Genomic DNA, 21,206 nt, shown 5'->3' on the forward strand with positions numbered 1-21,206 from the left:
TTAAGTAAATGATGGTAAGAACATTTGATATTCTTTAAATATACCTTTTTCTTACATGATTTCTTAAGAATAAATTTTGAATATATTGTCAGAATTATCCTGTGTTTACATTTTTTTTTTGGTGCTGCATTTTGTTTAATATAATAAATATTTATTCAAAAGTAAAAGAATATGGAAAGGGAAATATGTCATATGGACACATTAAACATAAGAAACAGGGCTTCCCTGGTGGCGCAGTGGTTGAGAGTCTGCCTGCCGATACAGGGGACGTGGGTTCGTGCTCCGGTCTGGGAGAATCCCACATGCCGCGGAGCGGCTGGGCCCGTGAGCCATGGCTGCTGAGCCTGCGCGTCTGGAGCCTGTGCTCCGCAACGGGAGAGGCCACAACAGTGAGAGGCCCCCGTACCGCAAAAACAAAAAAAAACATATGAAACAAATAAGCCTAATGCCTATTTTGAAGGATGAACATCTATATCAATGCTTTTTAAAAAGATATTGTGCTTATGATTTAATCAATGTGCTAATGCCTTGATTAAGCAGAGCATGCAGTGGTATAAAGAGCAAGTACCACAGAGCTAGACTGCCTGGAGTGAAACCCTGGCTCCACCACCTTCAGGATGTGTGTCCTTGGAGAACCTTCTATCTTCTCTGTGCCTCAGATTCCTCATCTGAAAGATTAGAATAATAGCATCTTCCTCACAGCGTTGTTTTGAGGTTTAAATGAGTTAATACTTAAGGTAATATTTAAGTGCGCCAGGTATGAAGGGCCTAGAACAGTGCCTCGTACATGGTTATCATTAACTACAGTTAGTTTGCCTCCACAAACCTAAAATATATTTCAACAGTAGTTAGTCTCAGCTTAAAAATTTAATTCAGTCTCTTTCCTTTAACTGCTATAGCTGCCTTTGGCTATTATTAATGAAAGCTCCTATAAGAATTAGTAAGATATTGCAGACAGCAGTCTCTTTAAGATTTTAAATTGTAACTTCACATGAGTGCTGGATGTAAAAGTACCAAAACTATTACCAAAGTTTAATGAAATAAAAATACTATGTCTTATTTCTAAACAAGCTAATAAGGTAATAGCTAGTTTTTCTTCTAAAAATATTAAAGGAAACTGTTATTAGGTCATTGTTTTATATATATATATATATATATATATTTAATGTCATAACACAAATACCAAGACACCTTATAATTTTTTTTGAAGTTTTGAATTTTATTTTATTATTTTATACAGCAGGTTCTTATTAGTCATCCATTTTATACACATCAGTGTATACATGTCAATCCCAATCTCCCAATTCATCCCACCACCACCACCCCACACCACCACTTTCCCCCTTGGTCTCCATATGTTTGTTCTCTACATCTGTGTCTCAATTTCTGCTCTGCAAACCGGTTCATCTGTACCATTTTTCTATGTTCCACATATATGTGTTAATATACGATATTTGTTTTTCTCTTTCTGACTTACTTCACTCTGTATGACAGTCTCTAGATCCATCCATGTCTCTACAAATGACCCAATTTTGTTCCCTTTCATGACTGAGTAATATTCCAGCGTATATATGTACCATATCTTCTTTATCCATTCGTCTGTCAGTGAGCATTTAGGTTACTTCCATTGTAAATAGTGCTGCAATGAACACTGGGGTGCATGTGTCTTTTTGAATTATGGTTTTCTCTGGGTATATGCCCAGTAGTGGGATTGCTGGGTCATATGGTAATTCTATATTTAGTTTTTTAAGGAACCTCCATACTGTTCTCCATAGTGGTTGTATCAATTTACATTCCCACCAACAGTGCAAGACGGTTCCCTTTTCTCCACACCCTCTCCAGCATTTGATGTTTGTAGATTTTCTGATGATGCCCATTCTAACTGGTATGAGGTGATACCTCATTGCAGTTTTGATTTGCATTTCTCTAATAATTAGTGATGTTGAGCAGCTTTTCATGTGCTTCTTGGCCATCTATCTGTATGTCTTCTTTGGAGAAATATCTATTTAGGTCTTCTGCCCATTTTTAGATTGTGTTGTTTGTTTTTTTTAATATTCAGCTGCATGAGCTGTTTACATATTTTGGAGATTAATCCTTTGTCCTTTGATTCATTTGCAAATATTTTCTCGCATTCTGAGGGTTGTCATTTCATCTTGTTTGTAGTTTCTTTTGCTGTGCAAAAGCTTTTAAGTTTCATTAGGTCCCATTTGTTTATTTTTGTTTTTATTTCCATTACTCTAGGAGGTGGTTCAAAAAAGGTCTTGCTGTGATTTATGTCAAAGAGTGTTCTTCCTGTTTTCCTCTAAGAGTTTTATAGTGTCTAGACTTACATTTAGGTCATTAGTCCATTTTGAGTTTATTTTTGTGTATGGTGTTAGGGGGTGTTCTAATTTCATTCTTTTACATGTAGCTGTCCAGTTTTCCCAGCACCACTTATTGAAGAGACTGTCTTTTATCCACTGTATATCGTTGCATCCTTTGTCATAGATTAGTTGACCATAGGTGTGTGGGTTTATCTCTGGGCTTTCTATCCTGTTCCACTGATCTATATTTCTGTTTTTGTGCCAGTACCATGTTGTCTTGATTACTGTAGCTTTGTATTGTAGTATGAAGTCAGGGAGTCTGATTCCTCCAGCTCCATTTATTTCCCTCAAGACTGTTTTGGGTATTAGGGGTCTTTTGTGCCTCCACACAAATTTTAAGATTTTTTTTGTTCTAGTTCTGTAAAAAATGCCATTGGTAATTTGATGGGGATTGCACTGAATCTGTAGATTGCTTTGGGTAGTATAGTCATATTCACAGTATTGATTCTTCCAATCCAAGAACATGGTATATCTCTCCATCTGTTGTATCATCTTTAACTTATTTCATCAGTTTCTTATAGTTTTCTGCATACAGGTCTTTTGTCTCCCTGGGTAGGTTTAGTCCTAGGTATTTTATTTTTTTTTTATTGCAGTGATAAATGGGAGTGTTTCCTTAATTTCTCATTCAGATTTCTCATCATTAGAGTATAGGAATTCCATAGATTTCTGTGAATTAATTTTGTATCCTGCAACTTTACCAAATTCATTGATTAGCTCTAGTAGCTTTCTGGTGGCATCTTTAGGATTCTCTATGTATAGTATCATGTCATCTGCAAACAGTGACAGTTTTACTTCTTCTTTTCCAATTTAGATTCCTTTTACTTATTTTTCTTCTCTGATTGCCGTGGCTAGGACTTCCAAAACTATGTTCAATAATAGTGGCAAGAGTGAACATCCTTGTCTTGTTCCTGATCTTAGAGGAAATGCTTTCAGTTTTTCACCATTGAGAATGATGTTTGCTGTGGGTTTGTCATATATGGTCTTAATTATGTTGAGGTAGGCTCCCCTATGCCCACTTTCTCTAGAGTTTTTATCATAAATGGGTTTTGAATTTTGTCAAACTCTTTTTCTGCATCTATTGAGATAATCATATTTTTTCTTCTTCAATTTGTTAATATGGTGTATCATCACATTGATTGATTTGCCTATATTGAAGAATCCTTGCATCCCTGGGATAAATCTCACTTGATCATGGTGTATGATCCATTTAATGTGTTGTTAGATTCTGTTTGCTAGTATTTTGTTGAGTTTTTTTGCATCTATATTCATGAGTGATATTGGTCTGTTATTTTCTTTTTCTTCAGTATCTTTGTCTGGTTTTGGTATCAGGGTGATAGTGGCCTCATAGAATGAGTTTGGGCGTGTTCCTTCCTCTGCAATTTTTTGGAAGAGTTTGAGAAGGATGGGTCTCAGCTCTTCTCTAAATGTTTGATAGAATTCACCTGTGAAGCCATCTGGTCCTACACTTTTGTTTGTTGGAAGATTTTTGTTTTGTTTGTTTTGTTTTGTTTTGTTTTGTTCTGTGGTACGCAGGCCTCTCACTGTCGTGGCCTCCCCCGCCGTGGAGCACAGGCTCTGGACGTGCAGGCCCAGCAGCCAGGGCCCATGGGCCCAGCTGCTCCGCAGCACGTGGGATCCTCCCAGACCGCTGCATGAACCCACGGCCCCCGCATCGGCAGGCGGACTCCCAACCACTGCGCCACCAGGGAAGCCCTGTTGGAAGAATTTTAATCACAGTTTCAATGTCATTACTTGTGATTGATCGCTTCATATTCTCTATTTCTTCTTGGTTCAGTCTTGGAAGTTTATACCTTTCTAAGAATTTGTCCATTTCTTCCACGTTGTCCATTTTATTTGCATAGAGTTGCTTGTAGTAGTCTCTTAGGATGCTTTGTATTTCTGCACTGTCTGTTGTAACTTCTCCTTTTTCATTTCTAATTTTATTGATTTGAGTCCTCAGCCTCTTTTTCTTGATGAGTCTGGCTAATGGTTTATCAATTTTGTTTATCTTCTCAAAGAACCAGCTTTTAGTTTTATTGATCTTTGCTATTGTTTCTTTTTTCTATTTCATTTATTTCTGCTCTGATCTTTATTATTTGTTTCCTTCTACTAACTTTGGATTTTGTTTGTTCTTCTTTCTCTAGTTCCATTAGGAGTAAGGTTAGATTGTTTATTTGAGGTGTTTGTTGTTTCTTGAGGTAGGATTGTATTGCTATAAACGTCCCTCTTAGAAGGAAGAAAGGAAGAAGCAGAAAACTGCTTTTCCTGCATCTCATAGGTTTTGGATGTCGTGTTGTCATTGTCATTTTTTTCTATGTATTTTTTTTTATTTCCTTTTTGATTTCTTCAGTGATCTCCTGGTTATTTAGTAACATATATTTTAGCCTCCATGTGTTTGTGTTTTTTACATTTTTCTTCCCTGTAATTGATTTCTAATCTCATAGCATTGTGGTCAGAAAAGATGCTTGATGTGATTTCAATTTTCTTAAATTTACTGAGGCTTGATTTATGACTCAAGATGTGACCTATCCTGGAGAATGTTCCATGTGCACTTGAGAAGAGTAATCTGCTGTTTTTGGATGGAATGTTCTATAAATATCAATTAAATCTAACTGGTCTATTGTGTCATTTAAAACTTGTGTTTCCTTTTTAATTTTCTGTTTGGATGATCTGTCCATTGGTGTAAGTGAGGTGTTAAGGTCCTACACTATTATTATGTTAATGTTGATTTCCTCTTTTATAGTTGTCAGCAGTTGCCTTATGTATTGAGGTGCTCCTATGTTGGGTGCATATATATTTATAATTGTTATATCTTCTTCTTGGATTGATCCATTGATCATTATGTAGTGTCCTTCCGTGCCTCTTGTAACATTCTTTATTTTAAAGTCTATTTTATCTGATATGCATATTGCTACTCCAGCTTTCTTTTGATTTCCATTTGCATGGAATATCTTTTTCCATCCCCTCACTTTCCGTCTGTATGTGTCCCTAGGTCTGAAGTGGGTCTCCTGTAGACAGCATATATATGGGTCTTGTATTTGTATCCATTCAGTGAGCCTGTGTCTTTTGGTTGGAGCATTTAATCCATTCACGTTTAAGGTAATTATAGATATGTGTGTTCCTATTACCATTTTCTCAATTGTAATGGGTTTGTTTTCGTAGGTCCTTTTCTTGTGTTTCCCACTTAGAGGAGCTCCTTTAGCATTTGTTGTTGGTTTGGTGGTGCTGTATTCTCTTAGCTTTTGCTTGTCTGTAAAGCTTTTGATTTCTCCATCGAATCTGACTGTGATCCTTGCCAGGTAGAGTAATCTTGGTTGTAGGTACTTCCCTTTCATCACTTTAAATATGTCATGCCACTCCCTTCTGACTTGTAGAGTTTCTGCTGTTAACATTATGGGAATTCTCTTGTATGTTATTTGTCGTTTTTCCCTTGCTGCTTTCAATAATTTTTCTTTGTCTTTAATTTTTGCCAATTTGATTACTATGTGTCTCGGTGTGTTTCTCCTTGGGTTTATCCTGTATGGGACTCTCTGCACTTCCTGGACTTGGGTGGCTATTTCCTTTCCTATGTTATGGAAGTTTTCGACTATAATCTCTTCAAATATTTTCTCAGGTCCTTTCTCTCTCTCTTACCCTTTTGGGACCCCTATAATGTGAATGTTGTTGCATTTAATGTTGTCCCAGAAGTCTCTTAGGCTGTCTTCATTTCTTTTCATTCTTTTTTCTTTATTCTGCTCTGCAGCAGTGAATTCCACCATCTGTCTTCCAGGTCACTTATCCATTCTTCTGCCTCAGTTATTCTGCTATTTGCTCCTTATAGTGTATTTTTCATTTCAGTTATTGTATTGTTCATCTTTGTTTGTTTGTTCTTTAATTCTTCTAGGTCTTTATTAAACATTTCTTGCATCTTCTCAATCTTTGCCTCCATTCTTTTTCCGAGGCCCTGGATCATCTTCACTATCATTATTCTGAATTATTTTTCTGGAAGGTTGCCTATCTCCACTTCATTTAGTTGTTTCTCTGGGGTTTTATCTTGTTCCTTCATCTGGTACATAGACCTCTCCCTTTTCATCTTGTCTATGTTTCTGTGAATATGTTTTTTGTTCCACAGGCTGCAGGATTGTAGTTCTTCTTGCTTCTGCTGTCTACCCTCTGGTGGATGAGGCGATCTAAGAGGCTTGTCGGTCACTGTTGTATTGAACAAACAAAACCGTTCTAACTTATACTGTCGTGAACAAATACCTAAATCTAAAAACACAAGATCTATATATTACCCCCTTGCCCCTTTCTAAAACAGCTTCAGAACACTTAGCATACTGTCTTTCCCATATTAATTATGTTTGGGAATATGTATGTGTATGTCTACTCAAAATTGTAAAACAAATCATTTTAAATTGAAATTTCAGTTTGACATTAAAATAAAACACTGGAAGAAGAAGTATTTAAAACATCACCTTTGCCTATCATTGAAATATGCAGTATTGAGGCAGGAGATAGACTGGGCCCCAGGATGAGCAGCTGGAATTCATCCCCTGTGGACAGATACTCCAAGATGAAGAGGAAAAGAAGCTAAGCCCTGCCCAGATAAGAGATCACATATTTCTCGTTCTTGAGGTCAAGGAGACCTTCCTGACTATACATGTGCAGAAAGGTTCCTTGAAGGTCAACAAGGAAGGGAACATCACCCTCTAGTAGGTGACATCAACCTACCCATAAACCTCTTCACTAGAATCCATCTTGGCTAAGAGATGCATGTGCACACCAGGGAGGACTCTGAGATAAACCAAATACCCACTCAGAGATAAGCAAAGAAAGATAATTGGCCAAAGGAAACCCAGAAGAAATGCCCCATATAAGTGATTCAAATTAACAGGAGGGCACAACTCTCTCTGAGTCCACCCGTGTGCCTAGTCACATGTAATATTTTCTCCTAATAAATGCTTTAATTGTTTTTGCTTTACTTGTTTCACTATTTTCCATCTTTGTGGGAACTCATTTCCACAACCCAAAGGGCCAGGGCCTTGTCACTGGCCACTGGTCTAGTGACTAGGATTCAGTGCTCTCACTGCTGCAGACTGACTTCAATCTCTGGCTGGGAACTGACATCCTGCTTCAAACTGCTTCAGGCTGAAGCCACGCTGAGATCAGTATCTCTATGAGTTCTGTTATAAGGCCAAGTTTTCATGGTACTTTCCTTATTCCCAGAGTCTCCCTAAGTTCCATCAGCCTACCCAAGCCTGGCCTCATTCTATGCCACAGCACTTATCTTGAATTTCAGTTTACTTGTAAACTTCTCTTCCATAGTACTTGGAATGGGTACCTACTGGGGTATCTTCCCAGCCTTCATGCTAATGGCTGGTCTTTTCTACAAGTGCTGCTCTCCATCAAGGGTGAGTCACCATCAGTTAGGCACTTACTTGACGACATCACCCCTGACCATAGCTTATTAACACAGAGATGTTCATCTGTTCCTTGTTGGAACAGTGATAGTTTTTATTCCTAAGGAGTTGGAACTGAAATGGAGGCTTTGATAATGGATGCACGCATACATATAAAGTCAGAATTTTGGGGTGTCACAGTTTCATCATGTGGTATGAAGAGCTGAGAGGAGTCTGTAAGGAAAAGATGGAAGCCAACACTGGGAAGAGTAAAGATAAAAAACACAGAGTGCAGGAATAGGCTTCTAATTCCCAGTTTCAGCCAGTTTCTGTGGTTTGTCTACTCATGATTTGGGGATCTGAGATACATCCTTTTCTTGCCAACAATATTCCCATTTTGTTAGTGTTGGAAGAGCCAAGGAGGAATTTTGAGAAAACCACATTCTTTGTAGTCCTAAAACATTTTCTGTGACTATAACCACGTCTGGCCTGGCACTACCCAAATAAAATCTGAGTTTTACCATAATGGCCAACAGACATGGATACAGGATCAAAATAACAATCCTTAATACCAAAGTATTTAAGATTTGCAAAAGGAACATCCATACATGGGTAATCATCAAGATAAGTATCAATAGTTAAAAAACAATTTGTTTAATCAAAGTCTCGAGCAGCAGTTTATTAAAATTATAGATAAAAACTCTGCAAAATCCTTGCACTATCAAAAATACTGCTCACTTTTCAGGTCATTCAAACCTTTAATTTTATCTTTGAGCACAGTGAGGATTGCCAGATTCAGGAAATAAATATGCAGGACTCAACGTTTCATTTCAGATTACAAATACTAATTTTTAGTGTAAATATGTCCCATACAATATTGGAGACATATATATACTAAAAAGTTCTTTATTCTTTATCTAAAATTCAAATTTAACTAGGTATCCTGTATTTAATCTGGCAACCCTAAGTACAGTAAGTAATGTGCAATCATAGGCATAGGAGGAAGAACTTTATTCTTTCAATATACATTTTAAGTGGATAGACTAGTCACTACGCAGTTAAATCAGCCAAGATGCAAAATGGCAACTTCTATCAAAATGTTCTTTCAGTGAATTGCACTGATGTGCAATACGTAGATGTGTTACTGTTCTCTTTTGAGGTGCAATTCTTTTTTGTAGGGAGAGTAGGGGAAATGAGAAGACATTATACATGTTAAATTTAGTAAAATTTACTTTTTTATTTCTGGTATTAATAGCAATACAAAAGCCATTATTTTAAAAGTAGACTCATTATTTTGAGAAGCACGGTAGCATGGTAAAAAGAGAAGAGCAGAGATAAAAAGAAAAAAGAAATACAAGCTAGGGTGATTTTTTTTTTCCTAGCTGTCTGTTTGCTTGATAAATCCACATTGGATTAACTCCAAAGCAAATTTAATCATTTGGTCAGAAATTGGTAATAGTGGCTGAAAAAAATAGAATTTAACCAGTAAGTAGTCACAACAATTGATACTGTTTCTGATTAGAAAAAAAAAAAAAAAAAACTTGGTTATACTGAGATTTATACCATACTCCAAAAGACTTGGTCTTGTTTTTTACCCTCTAAAAATTCCTCTCTTCCCCTGCTCCTCCCCACCTTCCACAAAAGAAAATAGCTTACAAGCATAAAATGTGAAAAATAATGTATTCAAGAGGCTTGGCTCAAAAACAGCAGCCAGGAAAGGAAGAAAGTCTATTCTACTGGCTGGGATTTTGGTCTCTTGTTGAAACAGGTAGTGTGGAGTAGTGATGTGTGGAAATGTCGTTTATAAAACTCTTAATAAGAACCACTGCTATAGCAGTTCATCGAGTGTCATTTAGTATGCTAAGTTGTGTTTCAGAGAACACCATTTATCTATCTGAATCCATGTAATAACAAACTATGATACTGAGGAATATTAATTAATTCAAGATAAATAAGATCACCACACTTTGAACTCAAGAATGATGTATATACAACAATAACATCATTCAAATTTGAACATAACATACATCATCACAAACATTCTGCTAATAAGGCATTACATTCTCAGAAATAAGTAAGGATTTTTTTCTAAATTGAGCCTGAAGCTCCATAACGGAAAATTCCAGCATCATGATTTGCTCTCACTCAGTATGTATGGAAATTCTCCTTGTGGTAGCTCTTGGAAAGATCATCTTTTTTTTATGATTAGAACAGGGAATACAGGTATCTTGCTGACTAAATTGCTCTTTCTGATGTCTGATGTACCCACCCATTATGTCAGACTCTCCAGTACTAATATGTAGGTCCCTTTAAACCAGTAGGTTACACATCAAACTTCAGGTTTGAAGCTCTGGAAGATTCTCTAGGATCACAGGTTAAAATCTCACCAGGTCCAACGCAACCTTTCATTCTTCCAGAAGGGATAAATCAACCAGCACGTACTTCACTGTGTTAGGGTGTTTCAGATGAGAACTTATAAACTTAGACTCCTTTGCTTTGTAATGACATTAAAGATCTCATGGGGTGTTTGTTCTAAGGTTTGGAGACCGTCCTAAAACCTTGAGTAATTTTTGCTCATACTTGAAGTCTGCACTATGAGAGGCTTGAACATTCTTACATGTTATTAAGGTTTTGTGTACCCTATTAAGTCATAAAAATTAAATTCACTTTTAGCAAGCACTTGCAGAATTAACATTATCTGGAACTAGGGATCATCATGTACCTGGTGTGATTTGAATATCACTGTAGTCCTGTTCTCATCTATTGTGTGTCGCATGAGTTTTATACATCCTTCAGCAAAATAGCATGACAATTTGGCCAATGTCTGTGTTTTTAATAAGCCACAGTCTGTTGGTGTGAAACGCAGTTGTAGAGTCACTGCATATAACACATTTAAAGCCTCTGGTGACTTCTTTTTGTCCAAGTCCCCAAAGACTTTTTGAAGACTTTAATAAAGTCACTATCATGGCCCTGTGTCTGATCGAGTCTGCCTGGATTACCCCCTGCACTGCACTATATTATAAACATTTATCTTTTGATTTCAATTCTTTTCATGACTTTTTTTTTACTTTATTGCTTTTAAACTGCCATTTCCCCCATTGTTTATGATTAGTTGATCTGTCTTTCTGGCAAACAAATAAACAAGGAGGAAAGTGAAGGAGCAGTCAGTGAATGTGTGAATATGGAAAAAGGAAACAAATTCCCATAATCAGCATTCAGATGTTGCCTTTGATGATTTGAGTTTAGAGTTCTTTTTAGAAATCTCTGAGTGCTATCTGTAATACTTTGTGTCACACGTTTTTTGCTTCATTTTTTTTTCCTGTTTGATTGAAAGCCACTTAGAGGGTTCATTTTCATCCCATTGTGAAGCCTGATCCTCTGAGATCATTCCATCAGAAAAATGTCCACACACCCGCTCACAAATCTCCATAGGGTGTCCTGGTAAAAACACACAAAAAATTGTGGGAAGGTATAGAAAAGAAACTCATATTTACAACCTACATGAAATTACCTGGCAAAATTTATTTTATAGGAAAAAACCAAACATCGCATCTCTAAAATATCTGAATAATTCCTCCTGGAAAGTCTTTGACAAATCCCAAATGGAGAAGCTTCTTCCATTCTATTCATTTCCTCTCATACATTTGCAGCCCCGTGGAAACACCTCCTCTTTCCCTTCACATATCATCATAATTAATTCCATAAGCTTCTTCCAGCTTGAGAATTTAATTTTTATTTTAATAGAAGTTAATAGCTTTGTAATAGAGCAAATGCAGGGTGTAGTTCCTAAGAATGGAGATGCCACATTTTTATGTACCAAAATGAATCTCCCATTTCTGTGTTTAGTATGACCTATGTTCTCTCTCAGAAATTTTAATGTCATCTCATTCATCATTCAGCTTGCTTAGTCTCCTTTGTCTATCTTGTTCATTTTTTCCCCAAATCACTTGCTGATAGAGCTTAATTATTACTATAGTGTTAGCCCTGCTTTAGGTTTATATTTTCTTTGAAAAATAGTCTGATTGAGATGGTTAAATAATATATTGTTGTGATTTCATTTAAATGTTGGGTTCTAAGTAAATATAGTGCGTTGTAGCATTTTAGAGCTCTATCATATGAATAAACATCAAACACATACACACACACACACACACACACACACACATACACACACTTCATCCTAAATCAATGTCAAGCATACAGCCAACAAATATTTGTTAAATGAATGAAATTACATATTAACCAATTCAGAGGCATTTCTACATATGTATTAACATATTTGAATTTTTATAATCAAAAAAATGTTTGTCATCAGTTTGATGAGTTAAAACAATACATGGTAAAATTCCAATTCTAATTCTCAATGACTAGAGCATTTTGTGCCTTTCAATTCAGTCTCTTGATGTTCACAGTAGCTTCAAGGTGAACTCTCTCTCCCATTAAAAAATACCATTTATATGTTCATTTAACAAATAGATGTTAAGAGCTGCATGATATAAAACCTTGCAATGCACAAAAAAATTATGTACATTTTTTTAAATTAATAATTCTATAATAATTGAGTAGTGGAGAGATCAGATTTGAAGGACTCTGAATGAATATAAAGCCTTAAGGCTTTGTTTAAAAGAAAACTAAAGCAGATAATTTCAGTGTCCTGTCCATAAACTCCTGTAATCTACTGTTTCTGTGTCTCTGGGATTCATTTCCAACTGTGAGAACATGCTATTCTTTGCCTGACGGCTTTCTTGGGCCATTGGTGCCTCCTGTGTGTGTGTGTGTGTGTGTGTGTGTGTGTGTGTGTGTATGGTGTAGGAAAGGTGCAGGACAGAAGTGCCAGGGGATTAATGAGCCATGAACAATTCTGGAAGCCCAAGCCATACTCACAAATGACTGAAGGGCACTGGAGGAAAATTGAGGCGGTAGATGACTATCCATGCTGGCTCAAACTTTATGCAGGATAAGTCTGAGACACATACCCCACACTGCACCATAGTTGCCCAGTGGGATTAAGCTTTCCAGGGATAACACCTTTGATTGGCTTCTCTCCCTCCTCTGTATTACTTTTTCACTCCTCTCTAGTGTTTCCTGGTATCGCTCAAACAAATAAACTACTTGAACTTGAATCCTAGTCTCAGGATCTGCTTCTGAAGGATAAATGAAGACAGCTGATACTGAAAGTAGTCCTAGGAAGCCAGTTCTTTTTTTTTTTTTTCTTTTTTTTTATAGGAAGGCAGTTCTTAGAATGTGATTCTGGAATTGGATCCTTCACTGGCTGTGTGAGATAAGGACATCATTGCCATTAATGAGTGGAGTGATGTTTATGCCTGGCATGTTATAGCACAGAAATATTAGACTCCCACCTGTGGTGGGATGAGATTCAGATAGAAGGGAATGCTCTGTTTAGTGCATTTTAGAGACATGGTGAAAATGACAATTATAAAAACTCTGGAGGAGTTGGTTTTTGTTACCTGCCATAAGAGCTTGGAAGGAAGTAAATGATAAGCTCAGATAAGCCAGCTATCAGCCTAAAGCATGGTATGAAATCCAAAAATGTATGGCTGCATTTAAAGACACCCAAATTCTTATTGTTGCAGGAGAGACTCTTCTGAAAATCATGACCGTGATTTGATTAGCAGAGTAGTAGAATTAAAAAAAAAAAGAAAAAAGAAAACCCAACCAAGCAACCAACCAGACAAAAAAACAAAGCCCCAGCAAGCTTCCTGTGCTTGGCTAGGGTGCTGGAAAGGACCCTAAAGCCTCAATGGAGACATCTGGGTCAACACAGATGAAAATGTGTTGACACGCATGCCTTACTTGCTAACAGAGAGCAGCTTCCCCTCACTTGGAGGCCACATAGAGGTTGCATTTGAGACTATTGCCTCATAGGATCATGCTTGACTTCCTCAAGATCTGTGCCCTGCTGCCTTCACTGCATTTAGACCAGTAACTAAAGACAAGTTTCAGCATAGCCCCATTGGGAAATACTATCTGTATTATGGGAAGAAGTGTGTTATTCAATAAAAGAGCTAAAGGATCTGGCCAATATGTTGCAAATGGCACTGTAATATGCTTGAAAATGGACCCTGAGGTTCTGGACTAGGAATGGGGAGTGAAGTATAAGTCTGGAGGAGAGATATTTATTGATATAAGGACACTGTCCTGTGACACAGGATTTAATGTCTTGGCCAGGACACCTGGGATTGTGGGTGGGGTTGGTGCTAACATGAAGCTTAGATAAAAATGATGGCCTACAGTAACAGAGGTGAATATACCTGGCTGCCTTGACCAGTATCGAGGAAGGATTTAAAAGGCTCTGAGAGATGCAGTGTGAAATAATGGATTTATTGTATTAGACCTGAGAACACACCTGCTACGTATATTCCCTGGAAAGTCCCAGACTACACTCCCTTCACTAAGGCAATAAGAAATATGCAAGTGGGGGGGTATCCACTTGGCTGAGAATCTCAGTAGTAGCGGTCTTATAAAGGCAAGAGTGGACTATAAGAGGTGCTGCTATGGGTTCTCTAAAGTCAGTGGGGATAGTGGGATTCCGGAACAGCAGAAACCAGGTAAATCATTTAGCCATCAGAGGCATGGGAGGTGTAAGTTAAAGGAAAAAATGGCTGCAAAAGCATCCTACCGGCTTTTAAACATAGAACAGGGTCCACTGCATAATTTGTAGGGCCCAGTGTAATGTGAAAATTCTGGCTCCCTGTTCAAAATTATTAAAGTTTTTAAGTGGCAACAGGAGAGTATTTAAACCAATATGGAACCCTTCTGAGCATGGGTCCCTCTTCCATTGCACATCCACGAAGCCAGCCCTGATACAGGGATCTATGGTAATGATAATAGGCCACAGAGTTCCTAGGGCTAACACAGATGGGAAGTCAACAAAGATACTGTTTGACTTACGTAAACAAAAATATAGCAAGAATAGGTAAGATAAGGCTGGTATTAACTGCCACAATGAAAAAAATCATAATCCCTCACTAAACAGACTTGAGTCAATTCTCAGACCAAGAACACTCAGCTCCAGGTCCTGTAGAGCCAAGACTCTGCAAAGCCACAGGCTAAGTGGAGACTGACTGATAACTCAGGTTGGAGTCCTGACACTTTGAATTTGGAGCCTTGGAAGTGGGTGAGGGTGATTAAAATACCAGGACAAATTGTGTGGAAGGAGAAGAGACTATAATTAGTGATGGTGCAAGGAGTCTGCTGTCTATGGATGGTGGTTTCTGACGCATCTCAAGATTAATTTATGTCCCATTATGAATCGACTTGGAAAGCCACTTTTGAATCATCACCATTTTGTAAACTCTGCAACTGAGGCCTCATATTGCTTAACTAATAAGTGAAGAATGGATGGCACATCCTTCTGATTTCTTGTATAGTTTTACAAGTTGATGGAGGGAAATGAGGTCCACCCTCTCTCTCCCCATCTAAATGAGCCCCAGGACAAATGACTGAGAGTCCCTTCTTGGTCTAGCTCCTGCCTCCCTTTCCAGTCTTTCTTTGTACGTACGATTTACCTACCACTCATACGCAGTACAGCAGCAATACTGAATGTCTTCCATCCTTGTGTTACTCCTTCTCTCTTCTCCTGATCTTCCAGACATGCCATTCCTTCCTTTTGGAATACTCCTTCTCTCTGTCCACTCCACTTCCCGTTTCCACCTACTGCTTAGCCAATACTCACTGCTTAGTTCTCAAATTGAAAGCTTATATCCACAGGCTAGCTTAGATTAATTTAGGTCTTATCCACCACTTTATCCCAGGCTCATGTGCTTGACTCGTACTTATTTTCGATAAAAGATAATAAATGTTTTGTATTTTTTCTTCCATTTGAATAGATTTAATTCCAAATTTCATTTTAAACATCTTTTATTTCATCCTTTATAGAAGCTATTTTGAGAAATTATTTTGGGAAATAAAAGGAATCTTAGTACCACCTTTGGTTTACTAAAGATCTTTATCTTCCAACTATTATAATTCTTTGTTCATTTTTTCTGCCTAAATTAAAAATAGGCCTTAAATGCAGAAAAGGCAAAGCATCATAGGAAAGCTTAACTTCTTATTTCTTTACAAGATTTTATTGACTAGTAATATTTATAATTCTTATGGAACTGTTACTTATTAACCACTTGTAACTCCATAAGCCCATCTCATTTGTTCCAAAGGAAGAAAAAGGGGCTGAGGAAAAATCTGGAAGATGAATTTTCTTTCCAGTATATTTCTTGAAAATATTACAAACCACTGGGGTTGGGAACTAAAATCTCTAGCTCTGTGTTTCGACTTAATATCAGAATCTTCCCTTTAGCCTATTAACTCAGTGTAATTAGTCAAGACAGCAGGAGTTTAGGATGAAGAAAGTTTGTGTGTATGTGTTTGTGTGTGTGTGTGTGTGTGTGTGTGTGTGTGTGATTTTCGAATGTGTGTGCACAAGTGTTTTCTATGTGCACTTTTCTTGTGATAGTGGATTTGGAACATACATGCATTTTTGGTAATACAGAGAGGTATAAAAGATTTCTACTGAGGGGATGTCTTTGCATTTTTTTCTGCATTACTAGTACCCTCCAGCAGTAATTTCTAAATTGTGCCTTCTTCTGAACGTGATGGCTAGGAATGCCCCTGTTTGGAGATCATTATACAAGCCTCCGTATGATGCTTACTCATCTGGAAAATGGAGAAAAACTGGATAACAAATGTGACCAAAAAAAAAAAAAATCACTCAAAGTAAAAATTTAAATTAAAGTGGCCAGCCATTCCCAGGGTTCACCACAGACAAGGAATCATATGCGAAGGATATTCACCCTTATGCTCTGGTTACTGGCTTAAGTGAATTTGGGCAATTCATTTAACCTCTCCATGCCCCCATTTCCTTCTTCTGGCATCCTATGACACTGGTAGTGAATTTCCTTGCAGTAATGTGACAATTACCCGATTAGTGACTATTAAACCCTGTGAAGATAGAATGCCAGGAAATGCTTAATAAAATGATAAATAAGGAAAAAATGGACAGTAAAGGGCCTGTAGCCACAGCTGGAAAAATTATTAAAGGTTACTTTGAGAAGAACAATGAGAGATGTCTCCTAACACTGTCTAATTGCTGACTGCCTGATCTTATAACTCAGAGCTTGGCCTAAGCTTTTATGGTGCGTGACAACTGGGTCTTCCACACCTGCTTCGTGGAGAGGCTGCCACCCTAGCCAAGTTCCCAATCACAGCAGCATCTGAACTTGCCCCCTGAGACTCACTTTCATTTCATAGACACCTCTTGTTAAAAAAAACTAGACTTTTTTTTTTTGGCAAAGACAGAACACTAAGTCATTTCTTTCCCCTCCAGAGCAAACTTCCCCTCTTTTCTCTCTAGAATGGTTTTACTTCTGTCGTTCCCTGTAGTTCAAAGGCAGAAAGAGAAAATAATGGGATTTGGTTGAAGGGTTATAATCCTAAGAATTCCAAAACTTTTCATCCAAGGGCCATTTCTAAAGAGAGCTTTTATCCATTTGTAATTTCAGCTGAGAGCTATTCAGCCTGACTCGGGAGGCACCACATAAAGGCTTTAATATTCACTGGTCTGCCACTGTCCCTTTGCAAGGGCAGAGACAGAGCCTCTGTGTGGTGCTTCTCAGCCTATTTGTGAGAGCATTCATTTGAGAGAGGAAGAGCCTGGAGCTAAACGGGGAGGAATTGAAGGCTGTTTCCTTGACCAAATCTACTGTCAGAGTAGGGACTTCCCCATCTCTACCCACTGAAGGAGGCCTTAACATTTATTACTAGTCAGGCTCAGCTAGGAAGGTATATTATTGAAGTAGGCTTATTTTCATTTAGGAAGGCAGCATGACAATAAGGAAGAGGAGATGGTGCTTTGTGACCCAAATGTCAGAAGGGATGTGAGCACACATATGCATACACACATATACACACACACACACACACACACACACACACACACACACACACATATACTCATGCTTCACCACCTCATCTTTTCCGGTTTCAAGGAAACAATGAGATGAATCTCTTTTCTACGGAAGAACCTGAATGTGTCTACAGAGGTTGGACATGTGCTCTTGTCTATAGTCCATACCTCTGCCTTCCTGGCTATAACCTGGAGTCTGCCAGCCATTATTCAGAATGAATAGGGAAGCTCTGAGCATTTTTTCCCATTAGAGTAGGAAAATAATATAGAACAGTAACTTTTAGAAATACCCCTGTAGTATCTAATGATTGCCTTAGGAGGGGATAAGAATAATTTATTTCCGTGCAGTCCCAAGCCCTTAGGATTGAGCAATGAGGCCTCCCCAAGTACTTAGAGAACAGGGAAATAAGGTTGCCCTGTGAGAATTAAATGACTTGAAAACAACGCTTAGCAAAATGTTTTCTAGTTCCATGGGAACATACTAGAATATCACTTCATTAGTGAAATGGTCACATCTGCAGTCAGCATACGTCATGTAAAAGGAGCAGCCACGTAGCAAGTTGTCTTCAGAGGATCCAGCTGCCTGCAAAATCCAGGGGCCAGAAAGAGAGACCAGGAGGTCATGAGTTCCTGATCACCAAGCCTCATAAGGTCTGGATGAACCATCCTCAAGACCTTTGGCCACATTCTGTTCTAATTGTGCAGTTACTAAGCAGCCCATTGATTTAATACTTCATCTTACCCGATACTTACATATGGAAAAAAACTCCTGAGTAGGAGATATAAACACCTTATTCACCAGAGAGAAATATTCCCTATTTACAAATTAATTACTTGGCTATCTAGTTCACCTATTAGTTTCAAATTAGTTCTGATAAGTTTGTCTCTAAGAGTCTAATTATTTATGTGTTTACTTTTAAAATTTGGCTTTCATGCCTGTAAGACCAAGAACCATGGTGAATTCACTAAGGTAATGCCACCCAGGGAGGAATCTTGGAGGTCAGCCACTGCATCCTGGTGATTGTTCCTACATGAATGTTTTCTCCCATTTAAATTTCAATAATTCCTAGTTTATACAGGTATGGTAAAGAATCTCTAGAAATTGAAATAATTATCATGTTTCCCTAACATATGAAGCTGATATTGTTGTTTATAAAATAGAGTCTTTTCCTCTGGAATGCACATTGTTTTCATTAGGAATCTGGTTCCTAGCAATGTGCAGACTGATAACACCTGGTAATTCCCATAGTTAAAGGGCATGAGGAAAAACCAACTCCATTTTAACCAAGTTTGAGTGATTAGGACATAAAGCAGGAATTGATTTGTTCTAAATTCTTTCCTATCAAAACACACTCCCTTCAAGTATCCATTCAATATTATTTTCCAAATTCCCACTATGTGCCGGCCATTTGCTGGTCTTTGAAGATACACTGGTGAACAAGGCAAACCCTCACAGAATTTGTGGTTCAGTAGAAGAGGTAAACATTAGGACAAACATTCCCAAGACAATCCATTGATAGGGACTGCAAGGGTGTTAAGTTCCAGGAAGAACACAAACAACATATAGCATTGAAGGTAGTGGGGCTTATCAAGAATAGATTCTCTGACAAAGTAGCATTTAGGCTTGGCCTTAAAGGGTAAGTAGGAACCCATCAGGGGATGACATTGGGGAAGAGCAACCAAACAGAAAAAGAGAATGAACAGAAATCTTGACATCAAAAGGAAATGAGTATGTTCCACGAACTTGAAGGACGCCAGAGTAGCTGAAAATGAGAACTGTGAGGTGAGAATGAAGGTTTAATGCAATCTGCCTGCATAGCATCCCAGTTTCCATTGTGGATTTTATTTATTCTTTTAGCAACTACCCATTGAGGGCCTACTTTGAACCAAGAACTAACTGTTCCAGGTATTCGCCATATATCAGGGTACAATCTCCTTGGGAGGGAGGCAAACAATAAACACATTTCTAGTATGTCAAAGGTGGTTAATATTGTGAAGAATAATAAAACAGACAAGGGAAACGGAAGCATGAGGGTTGAAGTTTGGGGACTATTTACATAGGGTTTTGAGGGATGGCCTAACTGATAAGTTGGTGTTTGAGCAGGCGAGTGCCATGATTTAATTCCCATTTAAACAGCTCACTCTGGTTTTTGTGTTGAGCAAGATGATGAGGTGTGGGGTGGGGGAGGGAAGGAACACAGCAAGAAAACCACTTAGGAAGCTATTATCTTCAACTTGAAAGTAATGGGGAATAATTAAAGAGTTTTAAGTCAGGGAGTTATACTTCGTTAAAATATCATGATACATATTCTAATTATAAACCTCAGTTTAACAATTAATTTAAAATACAAATACCTTAGTAAATTTAAGTACTGTCCTATCTTAAACTAATATATTAATTAATTACTGCTAAATTTCACTTTGATTTTTCTATTTACCTTTTTTCTTTTTTTTTTTAGTTTCCTCTAACTTGCAGTCATTTGTCCTGGATGCATTTTCCAACTCTTTTCTGGTGTTGGCATAAACTGGACTAATTCTAGCTCTAATAGCCCTACTAAGAAAACATTTGGTCTGCTTTTTTCCAGTCTCAATAAATCCCTTGGATCCCTAAGGCTTCCTTGTGTAACAGATAACTGCTGCACTGGAGTACAAGAAAAATCCGACTCATCAATACTGTCAAGAATTCTAATATCACTCATTCTGGGATTTCTTGCTCCCTCTGCTGGATTGTACAAAATTCCCAGAGTCATGGTGCTGCCAGAGAATGGAGAAATTTCCCTTCCATTCTCTCCGCAAGTTGTGTGGTTCCTTCCTGAGCTCCCACGAGCAGTTTGAATGGAGATGACACCATTGATGGCATTTAGTTGCTCAACGGCAAACTCACTCATGAGAACACAGCTCAGCAACCAAAGCTTTGGCCCTTTAATGTTGGTTGCTGCTGCCCTCGCATCTGATATCCTGCTAATTCACTGCTGCTGTGTGCAAGAGAATTTTTAGCCATGGACTCTCTCAGAAACTAGCAAATTGTAGTCTTCATTTCCAGAGAACCCACAGTCCAGTCTTCCAGGTGTCAGATTCAGATTCTCAGAAACTAAACATCTGGAAAGTCATGTGAGTACCTCTGGAATTAGATACCCCTCGACTAACCAGACCACAGCATCTGGCCTGTTCTCAAAGACAAGTAAAATAATGACTCTGTATATGTGTAGAACTCCTTTCGTTTCAGTTTTCTACTAAACTAGCTAATAAGCTTTGCAAAGGATATGGACAGCATATACACGGACACTCCCCATACCCTCCAGTGACATCTAAACTGCACACAGTGGTTTGCCTGAAATCTGGTGGTCAGCGCAGCCCACACTAAGTGAAGATTCAGCTAGGTTCAAGGATTCAGGACTTGAGCTAACTGCCTCTCTTACCACAAGGCAGGCAAAGAAGACATGTCAAGACCTAGATATCTCTTTAGTACCATAATAAGGAAATTCTTGTCCTGTATTTACTTCTGTGTTCTCTTTCTTAAAGAGTAGTCAAATTTACAAAATA

The sequence above is a fragment of the Orcinus orca genome, chromosome 1 (assembly GCF_937001465.1).
Source record: "Orcinus orca chromosome 1, mOrcOrc1.1, whole genome shotgun sequence".
NCBI lineage: Eukaryota > Metazoa > Chordata > Mammalia > Artiodactyla > Delphinidae > Orcinus > Orcinus orca.